The sequence below is a fragment of the Lepidothrix coronata genome, unplaced genomic scaffold, assembly GCF_001604755.1.
Source record: "Lepidothrix coronata isolate B3197 unplaced genomic scaffold, Lepidothrix_coronata-1.0 Scaffold180, whole genome shotgun sequence".
Classification (NCBI taxonomy): Eukaryota; Metazoa; Chordata; class Aves; order Passeriformes; family Pipridae; genus Lepidothrix; species Lepidothrix coronata.
Window position 1 is genome coordinate 1,442,689 of NW_016690360.1, and position 20,543 is coordinate 1,463,231.

General features: G+C 57.9%; 1 long non-coding RNA gene across 1 annotated transcript; it reads right to left on the reverse strand.

Annotated features, from left to right (window-relative positions):
- Nucleotides 1-7,206: 7,206 nt before the first annotated feature.
- On the reverse strand, nucleotides 7,207-8,751 carry LOC108504988. The gene is made up of 3 exons (XR_001877334.1): nucleotides 8,622-8,751; nucleotides 7,815-8,031; nucleotides 7,207-7,405 (listed from the first exon to the last, which is right to left on the reverse strand). It is a non-coding gene; the product is annotated as an uncharacterized LOC108504988 (long non-coding RNA).
- Nucleotides 8,752-20,543: the final 11,792 nt, after the last annotated feature.

Here is a 20,543-nt window from a genome sequence, read left to right on the forward strand (position 1 = left end):
TCACTTCCAACACGGAAATGTTTCTGTGGGGAAAAGTGCCTGCTGATTTCTGGTTTAAACCAGGGGGAAGATCACAGTGACACTGCCCAGTCCCTGCCCTCAGGGACCCAACCCCCTCCTGTGCATGCCGAGCTCTAATTCTGCCAGGCTGGAATTTCCCCAGGAATCTTTTCCTGCCAAACCCTGATGTTTTGCATTAGTCCTCACTTGGACTGAGCTGTGCCTCAAAGCCAGGGCACTCTTCCAGCGAGGGGACTGGTGGTCTGCAGCTGCCTCCTGTCACCATGAGAGCTTGGGGGTCCCCGTGGTGCCACCTCAGTGTGGCAGGACCATGTGAGGAGCCAGCTGTGAACCCTCTGCTGCTCCTGCAGCACAGACCCAGCACCCATTTGCTCCTGACCTTTGCAGTCCCTTGGGCACTGTCCAGATCCAGCCTTTCGAGACACAGTGGCATCACCAACATGACACACTCTGGGGCATTTAGGGGGCTCCTGAGGGGAACCACAGGCACCCCAAACCCTGTGTTAGGGTCTGACTCTGCCCTGCTCCCACCCCAGTACTTTGCACTGACACAACCAGAGCAGGGCCAGCAGTTGGACTTCCATGTGAGTCCCTTCTAGCTCAGGATATTCTGTGGTTCTATGACCATGGGAGGGATTGACCCCCCACCTCTCTACCTGCTCCTGCCTCCCCTGTGCCAGACAGAGCAGCAGGACAGGCTGCAGGGCTCTGGCCGTGGCAGACCCATTTAAGCACATTTGTTTTGTGCCAACGTGCATCCTCCCTGCCACGCTGTGCCCATGGCCCTGCTTTTGGGGCACAGGCCTGGTGGGCACAACTCATCCTGCTGTGGTGTGTGCAGGGGGCTCACAGCACCCCAAGGTCTTTGTGCCACTGCAGAGAGGCGATGACAATGTGACAGCCACCACCCAGCCTTTTTCAGGCTCTCAGGGTGGCTCCAAGCAGGACTCCTGGCATGTGGAAGGGAGAACCGAGATGTCTTTGACCCAAGAGCTGAAAAAAGTTCCTGATACACCCCTGTCCTGCTGCCTTGCCCTGGGAGCAGACACCACAGGGGCCCTCAGGGCTCCTCAAACCACACCCCAAAGTGCCTTTCTCCCCAGACTCCTCCACCAAGCCCTGAGGCTGCAGGTCAGAGCCTCAGAGGGGCGGAGGATGGAGCGGGTGCAGCATCCCCTTCACAGGGTGGGGTGAGCTCAGCCCCTCTGATCTGGGGAGACATCCCTGCTTGGTTTCAAATCCCACAGATCCCGAGGCCAGGCAGCACCTCCCCACCCCTGCAGACACGTGAAGGACTGTCCCCACATGCTCTTTGCTGGATTAAAGCACCCCTGGGGATGAGGGTTGTGCCCAGGCCAGACCCCCCCCCAGGATGTCACAGCAGGCAGTGCTGAGATGGGAGCCCTGCCCTGCCCTGCCCTCCTGCTGCAGCCCCTGGCCCCGGGCAGTGGCACCACTGCCACCCTCCGCGGGGTCCCCGCCCGTGTCACGGGGCCGGGGGGTGTTCTCGGTGCAGTCCCAAAGGCTCGGTGCAGGCCCAAGCCGGGCACATCAGGCTTCAGCACGCTGCAAGTGGGACAAGGAGCCGGCGGGAGCAGGAGAGCTGCTCAGTGCTGCCAGGGAAGAGCCCGCGGCCGGCACCGCTCTGCACGCAGGCAGCTCTGCCCGGGGGCTGCGCTCCTGGCCGCGGTGCCTGGGAGTGCTGGGCCGGGCAGAGGGGCTGTCAGCCCTGCCGCAGCCTGGTCCCTGCCTCTGGAGCCTCTTCCCGAAGGAGAAAGCCCGACCCACCGCTGCCAAAGGGGCCTGGGAATGTGCTGGTGTCCTTCCTGCCTCCCCGCGCAGCGCCAGCCTTGTCCCCGTGCCAGCTCCACTTCAGTATTATTCTAATTTAGGGAACTGATGCAAAAGGCTGTCCTGGCAGTCCGACTTGGCTCGGGCTGGGGTTATTTTGGTTTAACTTCAGTCATCTGAGGACAGGTCACGCTCTAACCCAGCCTGTCTCTGCACAAGGGTTTGCAGGGGGTCGCAGCCACCCCTGCAGAGGGTTGAGGAGAACTCGTTGCCTGAGCCCCGCGGCTTTGGGGGTGCACAGCCCCCCCAGGAAAACTGCACGGGGCTTCAGCTGTGGTTCATGTCCGCACAGCCACCCGAGCTCCCCTGGGGCCGCTGCAGAGCGTGTTCCTGGGCTGGGAACGGGCTGACACGGTGACAGCCCCGTCCGGAGCCGCGGTCACGGGCAGCTGCCCACCCGGAACGCCGGGCTCGCAGCCCTCCGTGTTTTATTTCCCTCATGCTTGGCAGGTCTGTGCAGCCCCGCTGGGGGAGGATCGCCTTCCGGAAGGGCTGGATGGACCTCACCCTCTGCCGTCCCTGCGGCTGGGAGCGGCTGGCACCGGCGCGTCTGCCTTCCCCCGCCGCTGCCACCCACTCGTCCCGCGGGACACGCACGGCCCCGGGTTAAACGGGGGAGCCCCGCGGTGGGAGGAGGGCTGAGGCATCTGGGAGCATCGGCACGGAGGTGGAAATGATCCCCTCTGGCACTCGGCTGCTCAGAAGTGGGGCTGGTGCAGGGGGGTGTGTGGCACGGCAGGGCGTGCAGATATTCCGTGGGCTCCCAGATCCCTTCCAGCACATCCTGGCACAGCCCCAGTGTGACAAGCCCAGCCTCACTGCTGCAGGGTCAGACGTGGGGCTCACCCTCTCAGCTCCGTGGTAAACCCGACGTGCCCAGGGGAGTTGCTGCAGACTGAGGGCAGGGAACGTACAACACAAATCCCTGCAATGTCCAGGGAATTCTCTATGCTTCAAAGCGGGATGCCAAGTCCAACCTGACACCTGGGAATGGCTCCCAGCCTGCTGTGGCTCTGTGCCCACGCTGTATCTCCTCTGTGTCCCAGAGCTGGCTGGCTCAGGATGAAGCTGTGCCAGTGACTGAGTGCCTGTGCACAGGACCACAGGATCACAGGATCACAGGCTGCTTTCCCAGCAGAAACGGTCCCTTCTGCAGATCCGGGGCCCCAGCACACAGTGGGAATTCCAGTCTCATGCTGGGGAAGCACCTCAACCAGACAGAGAGCTGGGCTGCCCAAACCCAAACCCACTTGGCTGAACGATCCCAAGTGTGATGTGCCGCAGCTGGGAAACTGGGTGGCTGCAAGGAAATCAGCACTCAGCCCCAGGAAACGTGCTTTTCCTTGGATTTCAGCGCGAGGGTGCTTCCTCCACACACTGACATGCTGTCACGTTGGAGTTGCAGCCTTGCTGAGCCCTGGTTCTTATTTAGCTGAAGCCACAACTCCCTGCTGATCCCGGGAGCTCAGGCACGTGCGCTCTGCAGAAAGGGAAAGGAGCCCCAAGGCCTTGGCACCCACACTCTCTGTTTGGATCAGGGAGATCCTCTAGGAGATGTGATGGCAGGCCAAGCTCTGTGGCAGAGGAGGGAAGGAGCTGAAGTGATGCCAACATTGAGCCCAGCATTGAACGGGGTGAGGGAGGGGATTGTCCTGCTCTGCTCTGCCCTGGGGCGGCCTCACCTCAAGTTCTGGGGGCAGTTTTGGGTGCCACAACAAAAGAAGGATCTAAAGCTATTAGAGACATCCAAAGGAGAGACACGAAGATGGTGAAGGGCCTGGAGGGACCATATAAGAAGCAGCTGAGGGCACTTGGTGTGTGCAGCTGGAGCAGAGCAGGCTGAGGGCAGAGCTCAGCGGGGGCTGCAGCTCCTCCCCAGGGGCAGCTCCGATCTCTGCTCTGGGGGAGCAGGGACAGCACCCAGGGAACGGCTGGAGCTGCGTCAGGGCAGGCTCAGGTTGGATATTGGGAAGAGGTTTTCCCCCAGAGGCTGTTTGGGCACTGACCAGGCTCCCCAGGGCAGTGGGCACAGCCCCAAGGCTGCCAGAGCTCCAGGAGGGTTTGGACAATGCTCTGAGGGCCAGGGGGGGATTGTTGGGGTGTCTGTGCAGGGCCACAAGAGTTAGACTCAATGATCATTTTAGATTCAATGATCCTTGTGGAATCCCTTCCAGCTCAGGATGTTCTGGGTTTCTATGATGTGGAATGAAGCTGCAAAACATCTGGGAGCTGTGCCCACAGTGGCCTCCAAGTAAAACTGCATCCACTCCTGCAAGGCTCCAGGCAGAGGCTGATGCTGAATGGGAGCAGCCCGTGGGAAACAAAGGCTGAAGCTGCCTCAGGGGACCAAAACATCCCTCACTGGCACAGGGTGGTGTCAGGGCTCCATCACTCTGTGTCTCCATGGGGCACTCCTGGTGAGCCCCATTTGGCCATACCTCCAAAAGCAATTTTGACCCTGAGCAAGCACTGCAGCCCTCACAGCTCTGCAGGAATGGCTGACACCACCAAACCAGACCAAAGAGGGGCTGTGCCCCTCTGCCCTCCCTGGTGTGGGGAGCTGTGAGCTGGACGTGGCCATCAGCCCTGGCTGGAAGCACATCCTCCTGCTCCCTGTGCAGGAACACCTTCCCCAGGACTCAGGTGCTTGGTGGGAGCATCGCACTGTGTGTGTGCGTGTGCCATGACTGCTTTAAATGCCTGCTCCACACAGTCATTAGATGATATTTATGGTCCTTATTGAACAGCAAGGGGATAAAAAAAAGCCCTGATCCGTGCAGGGAGAAGCTGAACTCACTGGGCTGTGCAGACAGCAGGCGCCATCCCAACACGGACCCTCGAGGCCGGCACAGCCCTGCGAGGAGGGACGAGCGCCGTGTCTTTCCCAGGAGCAGGCTGGGAATGTTCCTGGCAGGGCTGCCCAGCCCAGCAGTGCGGGAATAAAACACAGGCTTGTTCAGCTGACGGGGAAAATGCCTCTTTCTGTGCTTATTTACCGCGTCCGGTGTCAGGGTCCGCGGCAGGGGGGAGCACGTGTTCCCCTCTCCAAGGGCCCTCCTGGCTCGGTGCCACACGGCCCCCGAGCCGCTGTGCCAGCCCTGCGTGCAACGCGCCCCGTGCCCGGGCACTGCCCGCTCCGGCCCGGCCGGGAGCCAGGACACCGAGTCCCAAAGGTGCTGTGGCTCCCCAAGGTCATGGGGAGGGCTGGGGAAGAGCCAGGAGCGACGCTCGGTCCCAGGGCTCCCAGAACTCCTCTGCTGCCTGTCTGTGCAGCCGCACGCGATCCAGCACACGCTCTGCCGTGCCTCGCCTGCTGGCAGCCGTGCCAGCACCGAGGTGGCACCATCCACAGCCCCCTGGAGCCCTGGCAGCTCCAGATAGGCACAGCGTCCCCCCAGGTGTTGGCACTGGCTGCAGCCCCCCCAGCTCCGGGTCCTGCTCCCTCGGGTCACGGTGGCCGTGGGAGTGGCGGTGCCAGAGACCTCCCTGCGCGGCTGCGACTTTGGAGCGGTGGATTTGTAGCCTGGGCTGCTTCCTAGCTCAGCATGGAAGACACTCTACAATTTTTAATTTGCCAAAAAAGCCCTCTTTCTAGTTTACAGGGACAGAAGGGGGACTTTTATGTGCAATCTGTACAGCTCTCCAGAAAGCACTTACATTTATGATGTTCATGAAATTTATAGCCAGTTGGCAGTTGCTGCTCTCTCCTCTCCTCTCCACCAGCCACCCTGGCAGGATGGCAGACTATAATAAGCAAGCCACACATTCAAGTGGCATAAAAGGCATTTCTACAAGTTAGCCTCCTGCCCAGCCTTATAAACTCTAACAAGTCTCTAACAAGTAGGCAGGATCTCTTTATGCCCAGAGAGAAAAACCCCTTTCAGAAATGGCCTTTTCACAAAGCCCACACCTTTCTTCTAATTAAGGTTAAATAGCTCCGTGTTTTCTGGCCAATTTCATTCTTTCCCCTTATTCCCCTCTTAACAAGGCAGCCTTTAAAAAGACATCACTAATTGGTGTCTGCTTCTCACATACCATGCGTGCTTTGATAGTCAGTTAGAAAGCCTTCCCCATCGATCAAACTTCCACTGAAAGGCTGCTAATGTGCTCCATGTGTCTGCCACCAGACAAAGCCAAGTGGCGGGTCCCCAGCTCCCTTCTCCTCCTGTTCCCATACTCCCTCCCGGGACCGGGGGTCCGCAGCCAGGTCTGCCCCCGGCCCCGGCCTCCCTGGGAATAGCCCGGCCCCGGCATTGAGAGCAGCGCAGGGGAGAAATGACTCCGCGATGTGTGTGGCAATTTGGAAATTAATGGGGAGTGGTTAAATGTTAAGGGTAGGATCTGAAACAGAGCAGGCGAAAGAGCAATTGTCATGCTGATGAGACCGGAGGAAGGCCAGCGAGCTTCCCCACGAATTCCAGTCTCCCCAGCGCTTCAAATATTCCCGGGGAGAGGGCTGGGGAGGGGGATGCTGCCACGGCAAGGGGCAGTGATTCCTTTCGGTCCCCCGGCTCTGCCGAGGACGGCGGTGGGAAGGAGGGAGAGGGCTCCTGGGTGTGGGAAGGAGGGAGCAGGGCCCCCGGGTGCGCTGTTCCCCTTCCCTGCGCTCTGGCCATTGCTGGGCACGGGCTGCCCCATCCGCAGCCCATCAGCCCTTCTCCAGCCGGCAGGTCCCGACTGGGGCCTCGGGGAGAAGCCACAGGAGATGGTTGTAGTCAGGAGAGCGCTGCGAGCCAGACCCACCCCCGGCCCTGCTCCCCACCCCCAGCCCGGACTCAGAGCGCCACAGAGTAATTTGGGTCGAAAGGGACCTTTCAAGGTCAATAGTGCAACCCCCCTGCCCTGCTCTGGCAGTCCCGTCCCCACCTCCCGCCATCCCCGGGACATCCTCGGGATGTCCCTGCTCTGCAGGGGCTCTCCCCACACCACACTCCCAGCACAGAGCAGAGCAAAGCTCCCATTCTGGTCTGCCGGGGGGGTCTCAAAGCACCAACAACTTAACCAGGAGTGGCTGCAGGAGGTGTCACCCAACTTGGAGACACACCAGTGGGCTCGGGGCTGGAGTGGAAGAGAGCCCGTGTGTTTTTGGAGGGGATGGCAGCACCACGCCCTGGGAAGGAGCCCTTGTCACTGAGCCAGCCGGGCTCACCTCTCCCCAGCCAGGGGACCAAAACAACCAGCTGTGAGAGAAGAGGGCAGGGGCAGAGCTGCCTGGAGGAGGCTGGGCATGCAGGATCACACCAGGGTCTGCTGTGAGGCTGTTCTAGACATCTCTATCTCTGCCATCTACTAAATACCTTTACTTTCTTTTTAAAGAACAGTTACCTTTCCCACTGTAACTGCTGGCTGCCACACCTTCCCCCGGGGTGGACTCATCACCTTGCATGTTTAGAGGCCTCCAGCAGGGCTGATGAGCCTGCAAGTGTTGTCTTCCAGCCTGGTCACAGGGGCTTTATTCCTGGGGTAAGAGCCAAGGATTCCCAGAGGAGGCTGATGAAGGGAGCAGCCAAAACCAGGCACTTCTTTGGGACCACTGTGGGACAGGCACATGCTTGGCACAAGTTGCTCCACAGAGCATAACCTTTGTCCGTGCCACAGTGACAAAGGGATGGGGTGTCCCCAGGGGACACAGGCACACACACCAACTATGTTTTAGTGGTGATTTGCAGCCCTTTGTGCTGTGGGAGCCAAGGAGGGGAGAGATGGTTGGCAGCCAGACACTGGCTCCCTCCCAACCCTCAGTGGGGCTTGTCAACACCACAGGTTGTGCAGAGGGAGACCTGCCAGGAAATGGCATCCCCAAAGCTCCCAGGCAGGCTGGCAGGTGCCTCCCCAGCTCCGCAGCCAGGGACGTGGCTGAGACAGCTTGGAAAGCCTCCTGCACGCCGTGACCCTGCCACTCCTCGCCAGCCCCTGGTGAGCTGGGCAAATTGAGGGGTTACCTGGGCTTTTACAGCTTCATTTGCATGTTTTTGCTGCCAGACAGCACAGGAGCAGGATCTCCTCTCTCCATCAAGCTTGCTGTCCTCTGGCAGGGACGGGCTCCCAGCATCTCCTGCTCCTGGGCCCGGCTGCCCTTCCCCAGGCTGATATGCCAGGGCTGGGGGCATCTCCCTCCACAGCCAGCGGAGACTTGACACAGCCGCTTCCGTGGGAATCCTGCCAGGGCAGAGATGCCGGGCATGTGCTTTGGTGCCTCCAGACAATGGGTAAATGCCACACCTGCCTGTGCAAAGCTCATTCAAAGAGCACTCCTGGTGCTGCCACAGCCTCTCACAGCACTCACAGGTGTGAGTCAGTGGCCAGGAGCCCACATTTTCCACTGCACAGCCCTTTGTGCAGCTCCTGCTGCTTCCCTGGCTCTACTCTGGCTCTAAGCACAGAAATCTTCCCATAGAAGAGAAAGGTAAAGTCTTTCCAGCACAGAGACAGAACAGTCCCGTGGCTCACATGAGCCCTTTGTGTCCGCTGAGATCTCCAGTGGCACAAAGTGAAGTGAATCAGAGAATCACAGAATACCCTGAGCTGGAAGGGACCAACAGGGATTATCCAGTCCCACTCCTGGCCCTGCCCAGGACACCCCACCAATCCCACCCTGTCCCTCAGAGCGTTGTCCAAACTCCTTAAGCTCTGGCAGCCTTGGGGCTGTTCCCACTGCCCTGGGGCATGGGACTGGTTTGTTGTTCTGTCCCCTAAAGTTAACAGAGCCCTAAAGCAGAGTCAGCAGCACCCATGGCCTCTGCCTTTACCTCCCTACACTGCTCCAGCACCAGAAAAGACAGGACCAGCCAGATCCCACGGATGCCCCATCTCTGGAAGTCTTCAAGGGCAGATTGGACAGGGCTTGGAGCAGCCTGGTCTAGTGTCCCTGCCCATGGAACGGGGTTGGAACGAGATGTCCCTTCCAACCCAAACCATTCCATGTCTCTGTGATGCCTCTGTGATGACCTTCACCCCACCAACCCCACTTCACAGCAGTGCCTGACCCACAGGGACCCTGTGGGGCTCAGTCCCCCGAGTAACAGTCAGGAGACAGGGCTACCTGAGCACTGAATCACCTCATCACACAACTGGACTGATCCCTGCATATCAGATGTTCTGCCTGAACGTCTGTGCCTTGAGGGGAAGTGGCCACACTTGCAGTACCTCAGCACCAGCCCTCCAGAGGCAGGAGGGAGCCTTCCAGGGGCTCTGGATCAGAGTAGTGCTCGTGTTGGGCTGTTGTAATGAAGTGCCTGGGGAGAGGTACATGAAACACAGAGTCTCTGCTCTGAGCAGGAGTGTCTGTGCCAATAATTACTGTGCCGAAAGCAGGGCTTGCAAACGAGGGGTGGAACTCGGGTCCTCAGCAGAGGTGCCCGGTGCAATCCAAGAAGCTCTGGGGGGACCTGAGACATCTCCACAGGGCTGGCAGATGTGATACAGGATCCACGGGAAACCTGTGCCCTTCTGGCGTGACAGATGGAGGCCAGGTGGGCTACCCTGGGCTGCCCCAGGTGGCACTGGGTGTCAGCAGGGACGTGCTGGGGGACACACCTAAGCACAGACACCTGATCTGTGTGTGCAAACCCCCAGCCCTGCCCAGCCCATGGGCTTGGCTTTTAGACATCTGCCCCTCTGTGCCTCAGTTTCCCCATCTGTGATGGGGCCACCCTGCCTTGTCATCACCAGCCAGGCCTCACCCTCAGCCCCCCTGCACCCTCCTGACCTGGGCTTGGCTCAGCTCCTCTGCCAAGGGGGGCCCAGCCTTGGTCTGAGTCATCCCTGGGCACTCCATCCCCTCTCTCTGCCTCCATTAACAACATGCCTCCTTTCTAAATATAACTCCTGTGGATCTGCTTCCAGCTGCTGGTCCTTGGTCTGTCTTTCACAGCCAGATTAAAGGGCCCTCCAGTACCTGGATTTTATCCCCATGAAGGTACTTACACGTTGCAATCAAAACACTTCTCGGCCTTCCCTCTGACGAGCTGAGCACACTGGGCACTGTGTGTCCCTGTAAGGCTTTCTCCTGCCCTCCAGCTGCACAGGGGGCTCATCTCAGGGCTCCCTTCACTCCAGGAAGGGTCTGCCCCAGTGGTTTGCCCATGTTTTGGAGGGATGACATCCCTTTGCAGCTGATGCACCTCCCTGTCTCACCTCTGTTTCTTCAGCTTTTGGTTCCTTAATGACATAAAAATGCATCTTTCAGCTCTGCCTGGTACAAAGACTTTACAGGCAAAGGTCCCACCCCCTCCCCATTCCCTCGGGACAGCCCATTGCCCACATCGTGCCAGTGGGGAAATGGGGGCACAGGGAGGGCAAAGGGACCCCAGTGAGTTTATGGCTCCAGGAAGGGCCCCTGGTGCCCCGGCCCCTTCGCTGGGTCAGGGCAAGCTGCTCCCACCACCTTTCCAGTCTGCCAGGGTGGAAGGGAGGTCACCCCACTCGAGTCAAAGCCCCAGCAGGTCCTGGCAGGGAGCAGCTCCCCAGCTGGGAGCACAGTGGGGCTGTGGTGCTGCTGGGGCCAGGCTGTGTCCTGGCAGGGATCCAGGACAGGACAGGCCAAATGGCACAGCTGGGAAACAAGAATCCCTCAAGGACAGAGAGTGGAGGGGAGAAGGATCCCCCTGAGGTGCAGCATTCGCACACCTGCCAGGTTTGTCCCAGCCTCCAGGCCCCGTGGGTGCCCGTCTCAGAGGGGAGACCTCAGAGCAGGCTGAGGATCCCCCACAGGTGGTTCCCAGCTCCCCCTCTTGTGTCCTGGTGATGCAGGACTGCTGGGGAGCTCTGGCCAGGCACAGCCACCCGTGCCCTCCTCCTCCTGCCTCCCCCCATGGGCAGAGGAGCCCAGGGTGCTGAGCCCGGGCGGGTCCAGCCTCGCTGCCTCCTCTGCTGAGCCCCCAAACCCAGCCCTCTTTGGGGAGACCCCTCAGCCCTGCAGGCTCTGCTGCCCTGCCCTCCCTGCAGCTCTCCCTGGCCTCTGCTGTTCGCCTGCCCTGGCTGAGGGTGACGAGGGCCATGATCCCAGCCTGGCAGCTCATCCTCCACAGTCAGCAGCTGAACCCCATTGCTCCTCTGCCCTCTGCTCTGCACAGGATGTACCATCATCGTTGATAAGACACAAGTTTGCTGGTGGACTCCAGACAGTTCCAGCCTTCTGCCCTTTCTCCCTTCCAGTTCCTTCCCTCCTGCCCAGGTGCTGCAGAGGACACCTGCCTTGGCAGAGATGCTCAGTACATTGTGGCTTTGGGGGTACCGCACACCTGACCAAGGGCCTTTGGGAATTCCCAGGGGAGTATGGGGCTTATCATGATGGTGGCACAGCAAAAACCTGCTTTTCCCCTTCCTAGGATGTGCTGAGGTCCCAAAAAATGCGTGAAGGCACAGCAGGACAGGAGCCATTTGTATCCCCCCCCCCAAGATGCTGCATCTTTTCTTGGGGTGTCTGAGGGTCCCTCTGTGAGGGGCTCCTGGAGGAGGAGATGTTTCCACCAGGGTGGGTGACAATGGGGAAAGCTCTCAGGCTTGCACAGGAGAAGCAGCCAAGCCAGTGAGGTCAGGGGGACTCAGAGCTGGGTCAGGGTCATCTGGGGCTGCAACAGTCTGTGATCTGGAATTCTTGGGGTTGGGAAAGTGCAATTTTGGGGAAGGACAGCCAGGACTTCCCTACCTGTCATCTTAACTCTGATTCCCTGGAAAGCTCTGGAACAATAATCAAACAAGCTATTGCAAGTCTGTAGTAGATAATGAGAAAATTAGTAACATCCAGCCTGGTTTGTCAGAAGCAAAGTGTTTCACACAACCCAATTCTTCAGTGGCCTGGCAGAGGCAGGGTCACATTCCCAGATATGCACCAGGCTCTTGACAGGGTTTCTCTGGATATTCTCCCAGGTGAATTCTGGAAACGTGGATGGGAGAGAAGTCAAAGAACTGGCAGTAGGAGGTGCTCAGAAGCTCAGCAGGATGTGCCCTGACTTTTTACCTGGCAGCAGGGCTGGGGCTGCCCAGGGGGCTGAGGGCTCCTCCTGGCTCTGTTTTCTTCATTAGCAGTCTGGGAATGGGACAGGGAAGGGACCACGTGAAGGCAAACCCAGCAGTGAGCTGAAGCAATCCTACAGGACAGCATTTCCATGGCCAAGCATTTCCTGGGCTGTGCACTCGGGAGCACCCTGGGAGAGGCACCAGCCCAGCCCAGGCTCTGCTTGGGAGCCGCTGGCTTTGGGTGCCACATGTCAACAAAACAGAGTCTGAAACGGGCTGAGCCCAAAGAAGAAGGGCCAGGTGATGATGTGGGCAACAGATGGACCAGGGGAGCTCAGCCCAGCCTTAAGGACCCTCCCGAGACACTCAAGCAGCCACTCTAGGGACCACCTCTGGTCACTCTGCACTCAGGATCAGCCCCCAGCCCTGCCTCCAGCCCTGCTGGACACCTGAGCCTGGACACTGGCAGCTCTTCCTTCTCCAGCCAAGGAGAGGCCACGTCCACCCCTGCACAACACGAGGAGAGCAGGTATTGGCACGGGCTGCTGGGCTACAGCAACCTGCAGACACTTCTAAAATAGCATTTTTCTCCACCTGAACACCTTCATTTTTGGGCTGTGGGTGCATGATGTGGAAAGGAGCCTGTCCCTACCCCACCAAAGTGTTGAGAACATTTGGCTTCCAACACAAGCCATCCCAACGAAACGTTTTTAGAGACTCAGATGCATGTTCTTATTTTGCCATTGCACACATAAGCAAAATGTTGGAATATGGGTTTTTTGGAGGAGGGAGAGACTCCCCAGCCAGGAAGCAGCTGTATGTGCCAGCTGCAAGCCCAGGAGAGGGGACAGGCAGTGACAGAGTTGGCTCTGGCTGAAGGAGGGGATGCTGGGCGGGGCTGGGAGGTGGCAGCCTCACCTCAGCCCTTCCCATGCCAGCAAGGCTTGGGGACCAAACTGCCTCCCAGCTCCCCCTTCCCTCCCCTGCTGTCCAAGGCTCGCTGGCAGCTCACCCACCCTGTCAGATCCATGTCAGTGCCTCTCTCCCCCCCGTTCCAGGGGATGGGGGGCCTTGCTCATGGCCACATGATTGACTTGAAATATAAGGCAAAACATCCAAAGGCCACCCCTAGAAAGCCGTGTGCCAGCTCCTGACAGCTGCCACGTCCTCCCCCGAGCTCCTCAGCACGGCACAGCTCCCCCTGAGCTGACACTTCTCTTCCTCTGTCAGCTGGAGGGAGTCACCCCCCAAGGGCTCTGATGGGAGGGGGACCGAGGTGCAAACGAGCCTGTGCTGAGGGTGCTGCTTTACAGACGAGCATCTCCCTGGCTCAGGCTGGCTGGTCCCAAAGCCAGCCAGAGGGGAGCTGCCCTCCAGTGCCCAGATCTCCCAGGGATGTGCCTCCTGTGATGGAACCAGGAGGGTGTGGTGCTGTCACACAGCCCAGGGCTGTGGGCATGTCCTGGATGAGATCCCAGCAGCTGCCAGGAAGAAATGGAGTGAGGGCAAGGGGCTGGGAGGGGATCTGGTGGGGACTTGGGGGGTTTTGTGAGGGCAAGCAGTGACAGGACAAGGGAGAATAGTTCTAAGCTGAAAGCTTTAGGTTAGTTAGCAGGAAGAAATCCTTCCCTGTGAGGGTGGGGAGGCCCTGGCCCAGGTTGTCCAGAGAAGCTGTGGCTGCCCCATCCCTGGAAGTGTCCAAGGCCAGGTTGGACAGGGCTTGGAGCAACCTGGGCTAGTGTAAGGTGTCCCTGCTCATGGAGGGGGTGAAACAAGATGAGGTTTAAGTTCCCTTCTCACCCAAACCATCCTGTGATTCTATGGTTTGGTGGTGCCGGAGATTGAGGAGACAGGGAAGGAGTAGCAAGTCAGGATGTATTGACAGAGCAAACCTCCTGCTCCTGGAAAGGAAGATCATTCCCTTGAACTCGTGGGTAACCTTAACTCTGCCCCTGGGCACGGCCCAGGGATGTGGGGATGTGGCTGGTTGCCCACAGACCAAGGTCACACCCACAGTGACAGGAGAAATCCCCAGGGATCCACAGGGCCAAGGAGCCATCAGGAGTGTGGGGGGGGTCACACTGCCTGCACAGGGGTGTCCCCACCAGGCACAGCGTGACCATGTCCACAGGGAACACAAGGAGCTGGTGGGCACCTCTGAACTCACTCCTGTAACATCAGTGGCCCCTGGTCACCTCCAACCCAAACTAGTCCATGATCTGTGACCTGCCCCTGCAGTCTGCACACAGGAGGTCCTGCTTTGGCTGCAGGTGCTTCTGGATGATCATCCTTGGCCATCCCAAATTCTGGCTGACATGGGGCTCCGTGGGCTCTTCTGTGCCATGGGCAGAGGTTTGTTAACATCTCTGTTGTGGATTAGAGTGTAGAAATGCTGACAGAGAATTAGTGTGAGGGGACACCTGCCAGGCAGAGACCTGAGCGTCCTGTTTGCAGCCTCAAAGAAACTGGGGCAAATTGAGGAGCAGCTGTTCTCAGTGGTTTTAAAGAAAAGTCTGGATGTGCTGGAACAGGGTCAACAGCTTCTGTAGGGGATCTTTAAGGCCCCTTCCAACCCAAACCATGCTATGATTCTTTTGTGCATAGTCAAGAACTGAGAAGCATTTGGGACCCACCAGCTCTGCCTCGTTCTGGAAAAACATCACAAGAACATAACCATGGAGAACCAGTACCTACCTGACAGGAGGGGACAGGCCTTGCTGAGGAAGGTGTTCAGAAATCTTCTCTGTTAGACTTTTGTCTGGGAAACTCTTGACAGATCAGCTGGTGTCTCCAGGAGGCTGGAGAGGCCACGGGCTTTAGTGACAGGGAACGGCAGGAGCACAAACCAGAGCCAGGCACCATGAGACCTCCTCAGGGTGGGCTCCCAGCCCACAAACAAGGACCAGGGAAGCAGCCCCTGTCTGCTGGATCCCAGCTTGGTGCTCCTGTGTCCTGGTCCAGCTTCTCTTTCTGCTGATGCCTGAGCTCAGACTGAGGTCAAGACCCAGCAGGCCACTTGAAGGAGAGGGAATGGCCAGGACTGCTGGAGGAGACATTTCTGAGCTGCTCCAACACAGGTGAAGGTGTGAACACCTTGAAAGGCTCATTGGCTTCAGCTGATGGGGTGTTACTGCTCTATGGGTGTGTGAATAAAGCAAATGTCAACAAAGCAGGCATTTGGAGAGAAAATCGGTGTTAATAACAATGATTATGATAATGCTGCCACCAAGGATAAGTGTACGAACACTGACAGAGCGAGGGCAGGGAGATCCTGGGTTCTAACAAATATGTGTACTTGGAGAGATGCAGTCAGCAATGGGTTTGGGAGCTGGGGGGGGCTCAGCCTGGAGAAAAGGAGGCTCAGGGGGGACCTTCTGGCTCTGCAACTCCCTGACAGGAGGGGGGAGCCGGGGGGGGTCAGGCTCTGCTCCCAGGGAACAAGGGACAGGAGGAGAGGGAACGGCCTCAAGGTGCTCCAGGTGACATTTAGAGTGGATATTAGGGAAAATTTCCTCATGGAAAGGGTGGTCAGGCATTGGCAGGGGCTACCCAGGGAGGTTTGGAGTCCCCACCCCTGGATGTGCCCAAGGAAGGACTGGCTCAGTGCTCTGGCCTGGGGGACAAGGTGGGCATCGGGCACAGGGGGGACTCCATGATCCAGGAGGTCTTTTCCAGCCTTAATGGTTCCATTTGGGCTGGGAGGGCCTGGCTGGGGCCTGGGCTCTGCTGCCCAGTAGCTGCAGTCCCGGGGGCTCATGCACACACAGCCAGCCAGTTTTCACAGCATTAACACAAGTCTGGAAGCAGCCAAAAAATATGTCAGTGCCTCTGGAAACCTCCAGGATTGATTTCAGGGTCCTGAAAGGGAGATCACCACAAAGGCAGGAGTTGTGCTCAGTCACATAAGGGGCCTATTTTGGGGTCTTTCTGGCAGGGAAGGGGGGGTGTGTGTGTACGTGTGGGCACCCCTGGGGGAAAAAGGGGTCTTGACCCATTTCTTTTTCCCAGACCCTGCCCTGTTCCTCCCTGTCATGGGTGAGAGCCCTGCAGTTGTTTCCCTGCTAGTTCAGAGAATTATAGAGTCGCAGAATTCCAGACTGGTTTGGGTTGGAAGGGACCTGAAAGCTCATCTCATTCCACCCCCTGCCATGGGCAGGGACACCTTCCACTGGCCCAGGTTGCTCCAAGCCCCGTCCAACCTGGCCTTGAACTCTTTCAGGGATGGGGATTCTACAATTTTGTCTTATTATTACTCAGTGCAGGAGAAGGAGGATTTTTGCCAGTGCCTCGGAGCAACTGTGCTGTTAAGTTTCTTCCAAGACTCACACCAGGGCTGCTTCTCTGCATGTGTGGTCTCTTGGACTGCGTAGTGCTCATAAATAAATAAGGAGAAAAGTTCTTAATCTTCATTCGAAAGCTCCTGGTATCACAATGCTGCTGCACAAAAGCCATCTTATTAGCCCCAAGTGCAAAATGCTGCCTTTTCTTGCAGAAGCTCATTAATTGCAGGTCACCATTCAACAAGAAAGATGAGGCACTTGAGTTCTTCAGGCTCTCATTAGCCACCGAGCTGAACAGTATGTGTGAAATTAACAGTCACCTGAGTACCTCTATAATTTCATAATTATTAGGCCTAATGGGTTAGTCTCTGCCAAATGGTTTTAACTCCTTCCCAGCCAAAGCAGGGAATCACACGAGATGCCAAGGTTGGCGTATTTCACGAGTTTTATAACCATTTAACAGCTTTCTTGTGGAAATAATAATAAGGAGAGGAAGTTTCCAGGATCATGTACTGTTTGCATTTTTTAACATATGTTTAGCTTTTAATTATTCATATCCAGTGTGCCAAGGAAGCAGATAGCCTGTATCCCAGGGAGTGGGTGAAAGAGCTTTCTCTGCAAAGGGATTTTAATTGGTTTTAAAATGTGTTCTGCGTGTGTGTTTATATTTGCATGTGTGTGTGAGTGGAGCCTTTGGTTTCTCTTCTCCTTGATGATTACATTACATTATTTCCCGTCTCTTACATTTTTATTTATCTTAGGCTTAAAAAGCAAAATCAGAGCTGAGATTTCTGTCTCTGCTTTTGAACTCAAGGAGTTTGGAAATGGCTCTGCCTTTTAATGGGGATTTTCTCCTACTGGAAGGCAGCTCAGCCAGGCAGCCAGAGGGGAAGGCTCCCCTCACCTCCAAAGAACTAATTGTTTTTCTCCTGTTTTGTCTCTCGGTCCAGAGCGAGGGCACCTCGTGCCAGCTGGGAATGTTCACAGGATGTGCCCCCTCCCCAGTTTGGAGTGACCTGGTGGGGGGCTCTGGCCCCTTGGCCATCACATTGCAGCCCATGGGGAACACACAGGGCAGCCCCCCCAGCCTCCACAGCCTGGGAAAACAGCCCTTTCCCTTTTTTCATCCACTGTGCCTGGATCCAGACACAGTGCAGACACTCAGGCCGGTCCCCAACACTCACTAGATTTGATGCCTGTGATTTAAAGTTGCCTCTAGAAGCATGGCTGCACCCCCTCCAGAATGGGTTATGCTGGGAATGCTGTGGTCTCCTCCAAGACCCAGGAGAGAAATCCCTTTCCCACTGCTTTCAGCCTCAATGAGACCCTTGGCAGTGATGAGGGGACACAGACTGTGACAGCAACAGGCCCAGGAGACACGTTAATGGTTGGACTCGATGTTCTCAGGGGGCTCTTCCAGCCTTAATGATCTTGTGCTTCTATGGGATGTTGGAGGTGCCCCTCAGTGCCTTGTTTTCAGGGGGTGACCCCTCTCCAGAGGGAGGTGGTGCTGCAGGTGCTCCCAGATGTTGTTCCCACCCCGAAGCCGGGGCTGAGGGCAGGAACAGCGAGGGAGGAGCCCTCTGGCTGGCAGGGAGCCCTCCAGCTGAGCTCAGGGCTGACAGGAGGCCTGACACCAGCCCTGAGAGCTCTTGCTGGGGACAGGCAGGCCCTGGCAGCTGTGATGGGGCTGCAGAGCTCCTGCTGCTGCCCCAGCCCCGAGCTCTGCCCTCAGCCCACGGCCTCTGCTCTTTAACTCCAGCACGTTGTGGCATCAGTGCCACGGGCTGGGAACCACGGAGGGGCGGATCAAGGGTTGGACTTGATGATCTGAAAGGTCCCTTCTGACCTGGCTGATTCGATGATTCTGTAATTTCACAGGCCTTTTTCCTTGGCTGATGCTCTCCTAAAATTTGTTTTCATTGTGCAAGAGCTAAGGAAGAGGGGCTTGGGGCCTGAAGTCCCCCTGGGACCAGTTGAGGGGATCTCACCCCTGTGACACAGCAAGTCCCTGCATGTCCCAGGGCTGGGACAACCCCAGCAGGAGCCCCAGAGGTGCTGGTGGCAGCAGTGGGGACCTGAAGCACCCCAAGGTGAGAGCAGGGATGTGTTTCTCAGGACGGGAACCAGCTGGGATACCTGCAGGCCATCAGAAAAGCCTGAGGCTGGGATGCAGAGGCTTGGATGGACCCCAGCGTCAGATCCCATGAGCTCATCCTCCCTGGTGGTTCCATTCCCTGCGCTGGGAGATCAGGGTGGGAGGAGGGAGGGTCCCTCCTCACTTAGGTGCTGGAGAAACGTCTCCTTCGATGATATTTCACCTTACCTCTCCTTGCCACATCTGTCAACTTCTGCTAATTACCGAGTTTGCTATCACCCTCTGCACTGATGTGAAGGGTAGGGAAAACAGAAAAAGGAGGTTAAGGGATTCTACAATTATAAATGATGTCTGGCAGGCTAAGGTACCATATAATGCATTATAAGCACTTAAAAAGCTAACCCATTCTGTCTTCTTTCTTTGGCATAAATAATGGCTTTTTTATGAATAAATCATGCAGCCAAGGTCTCTGAAAATAGCAGGAACCTGGAGCAGAATGTCTCCATCCTCATTTTTGCTAGGACAGCAGAGAAGTCAGCAATCCACTCCATCACCGCTGATAAACCAGGGCGAGCGCAACTCCCAGTAATGAAATAGGGAGATAAAGTTTCGGGAGGGTGAGCGGGGCACCGGGATATTTCTGCCAAAGAACCGATTGCACCCGGGCTCCAAATGAAACATAATGGACTCCGAGGAGATAAGCATTTTTTTCCTGCCCCATGAATAAAGCAAGACCTCATAACTCATAGACAGGCAAAGCTGCCAGCAACTTAAAAGTGCTTCCTTCTGCTTCTGGTTTGTGTTTCCTTTTAATGAAGCTCCTCCGAAGCCGAGGGGGGGCTCAGAAGTGGGGCTGGAAGCAAGCCCTGCTTTTGCGCGTGTGGAGCCCGACTGGCGGCGGGCGGGGGGCGCGGGGAGGGCTGGGCGGTGGGGAGGGTCGGGAGGGCCGGCTGGGCGGTGGGACGGTGGGAGGATGGAGAGGGCTGGCTGGGCGGTGGGACGGTGGGAGGATGGAGAGTGTTGGCTGGGCGGTGGGGAGGATGGAGAGTGCTGGCTGGGCGGGGGGGAGGATGGAGAGGGCTGGCTGGGCGGTGGGGAGGGTCGGGAGGGCTGGCTGGGCGGTGGGACGGTGGGGAGGATGGAGAGGGCTGGCTGGGGCGGCCGCAGCCACCCAGCCCTCGGCACAAAGGGCTCCCAGCTGCGACGTGCTGGGAGAGGCAGGGAGGGAGGTCCTGCCGGGGGAGTCTGCCCGCGGTCTGGGATGGGGGTACAGCGTCTCTGCTCAGCCCCGGCTACGTCTGCGCCCTCCTTTGCCCCCCTTCAATGAGTCCCTTCTCCCTGGGCAGGTGGACACCCAGCCGTTCCCCTTGCCAAGGGTCCTTCCCAGCTCACTAGTGTGGCTGATGTCCTGCTCTGGCCACCCAGAGGGACCACACCGAGGCAGGGCTGCAGGTTTGGAGCTGCCTTGCAGGGCACAGACTCCCCGTTCACAGTGCCCTGCATCCCACCCCAGCCCTGAGTGCTGCCACAGCCCCCCCTCCTCCAGGCACAGCCCACCCTCCTGCTCCTGAGAAGCCAGCGAGGAGAAGCTCATCCCCTTAAAAACACATCCCCTGTGGGTGCAGGGGAACCCCCATCCTTACCCTGCATCACCCAGGGAGTTGGGATTCACATCCACCTCAGGCACCTGGGGGATCTCCTGCAGGATGATGGGTGCAGACCAGCCCCAGGCTCAGCCTACCACTAGCACTGGTCCCTGCATGGGCCCAGCATAGGAAGGATTTTAGGGCTGGGCAGGCTTCCCATGCCTCCCCCCCACCCCTGAGCCTCAGCACTGGGTGCCAGAGACTGCAGGGGTCAGGACATGCTCCTGACACAGGGACACGGGCACTGGTCTTGATGCATGGCTGGAGAAAAGCCACCCAGTGGGGAGTGGGGACAGCCCTCAGGACCCTGGATGGGATGGGGACACTGAGTGTCAGCCCCTTAGACAGGAGCAGCCCTTATTCCTGTTGGGACACACAGTTCCACTGCAGCCTTCACCTTCCTTGGACCGAGGGATGTGTTTGCAGTCAAGTCCTTTCCATGCACAGGGCAGGGCAGAGAGCACCAGGAGAGCCAAGAAACTTCCAGCAAGAGGGACTTTGTACTCAGCAGGGGCTGGGCACCTGCCAGGTGTGTTTGCAGCAGGGCTGAGCTGTGGGATGTCACCAGAGCTCCAAACAGACCTGGGAACAAACACCCAGCAGTGGCAGCAGTGAAGGTGTCTGGGGGCACAGATCTCTCTGTTCACCATGTAGTTGTAGCCCCACAGTTTCCCCCAGGCATGCTTT